This window comes from Oncorhynchus keta, unplaced genomic scaffold, assembly GCF_023373465.1.
Source record: "Oncorhynchus keta strain PuntledgeMale-10-30-2019 unplaced genomic scaffold, Oket_V2 Un_contig_3995_pilon_pilon, whole genome shotgun sequence".
Classification (NCBI taxonomy): domain Eukaryota; kingdom Metazoa; phylum Chordata; class Actinopteri; order Salmoniformes; family Salmonidae; genus Oncorhynchus; species Oncorhynchus keta.
Window position 1 is genome coordinate 106,349 of NW_026287547.1, and position 2,182 is coordinate 108,530.

The following is a 2,182-nucleotide window of genomic DNA, read 5'->3' on the forward strand; positions in this document are numbered from 1 at the left end:
CTGACTTCAAAACAGGGCCTTCAGTGTAACCCTGACTTCAAAACAGGGCCTTCAGTGTGGTCTTAAGCGCCTGACACCAGACCACGTTAGGCCATCTGTATATGCTCCTACTATCTGTCTCTTTTCTCCTTGAAATTCCGATCCCTTTAAAGAATAATAAAATAACAGGGCCTTCACTGTCCAAGTTACAGATTCACCATGGTTGAATCTGTCCACCGTACCTCTACCTGCTTCACTCGCTCCTCCAGAGGCTCGTCTAGACCAGCCCAAATGAATGGCCTTTCCTTTAACCCAGTTGGCACTCTTCCAAGTTCACTTCTTTTTTGGCTTTTTTTAGTTGCCCCATTGATCACTTCATTGCTGGCAAATGAAAACGTATCGGGAGGAGAAGAAAGCCACACTATCTTTGTGAAACCACTTAAGACATCGCCCCCTCCACGTCCCCTCAACGTCCCCTCATCGCCCCCTCCACGTCCCCTCATCGCCCCTTCCACGTCCCCTCATCGCCCCTTCCACGGCCCCTCCACGCCCCTCACGCCCCTCAACGTCCCCTCAACGTCCCCTCATCGCCCCCTCCACGTCCCCTCATCGCCCCTTCCACGTCCCCTCCACGTCCCCTCATCGCCCCCTCCACGTCCCCTCCACGTCCCCTCATCGCCCCGTCCACGTCCCCTTCACGTCCCCTCATCGTCCCATCTTAACTTGTTTTCCCTGCTGGGTCTTTGACTCAGCAACCGAGAAAACGGAAGCATTAATGAGGCTGAAGCGAGGCTGAACACCTAGTCGGGCTGGAATAACATGGTGATGGTCTGAGTCGGTTGTTGTGTCTCCATTGGTCGCTTGCTGGGGTGTTGGTTTTGCTTTTTGATGTCTGGGGAAATCAGGTGGGCTGCTGGCAGTTATTGGTGCAGAAAGGCTTGGAATGAACAGAGACACATGGTGTCTGAGACAGTGTTGTTTTGATTTTGTGTGTGTGCATGAGTGGCAGCAAAACAACCGACAAAAGGGATACATTAGAGAGAATCGGAGTTACTGCGGGAAAACCAAAGGAGCTTTCTCAAAAGAGAGCTAGCATACACAGGAAGATAAAAGGAGGGAGAATAAACAAGGGGGAGAGAGGGAGTGGTTGTGTGTGTGTACGAGAGAGCAAAAGACAGAACAGAATGCTCACCAGGGTAGCAAGGAGAGAGGGAGGGACTTGTGCTCTCCAGCACGCTGTCTCTCGTTCCCTCTCCCCCTTCTCTCCAGTGTGTGTGAGAGTGCTCAGTTGTTGGTCGTACCAGGGCTAGTCCTGTCACGCAGCAGCAGCAGCAGCAGCAGCCACGTCACCGCCAGGCAGCCGTCACAAGGTATGCATTTCCTCTCCTCTCTCAGAGCAAAACTAACACTGCCTTTCTGTCAAAGAAACACAAGAAAGAACAGTGGGTGGAGGAGGTTGAAGCTTAGCGGAAGCTTTGGGTTGTCTTGGATTGATATATCAGTGGGTGTGTTCCTCTGTTTTCTTTGTTTGCAGTTTGTATGCCACATACTGAGAATTGTAGTTCCACTGGTAATGTCATTATTATTTTGCTACTGAACATGGGGAGTTGAGTTGTTCCACTGTATCTGCTTGTTTGTTGATGACTGTGTGGACACTGACTGCCTTCAGATCACAAACTTGGAAGAGTGCTCAGCATGCTAGTATGTGTACCCTGCTAGCATCTGAAGCTAACAGCGATACTATCCTGTCATCTGGACAGCACAGCTGTGCGCTAACAATGTTATCAGTGTTATCTTGTAGCAACGTTAGCATCACTCTGTTCAGTCCATTTCCTTTGTATGCTGTTGGGGAAATGCTGAATGGGGATTGCTGGGCAGAGAACAGATTGCCAAGAAGTTGTGGATTAATCAAAGACTGAGCTTCCCTGTGGCTTGTTTACTAGCGAGGGTCATGGAAGCAAGGTAGAAACAGAGAGAGTATTATACCTTACAGAACTATCTATAAGACGAGATACTCCCAGGTACAAAGTATGTGGACCCCTGCTTGTCGAACATCTTATTCCAAAGTCATGGGCGTTAATATGGAGTTGTACCCCCCTTTGCTGCCACAGCAGCCTCCACTCTTCTGGGAAGGCTTTCCACTAGATGTTGGAACATTTGCTGCAAGGACTTGCTTCCATTCAGTCAAGAGCGTTAGTGAGTT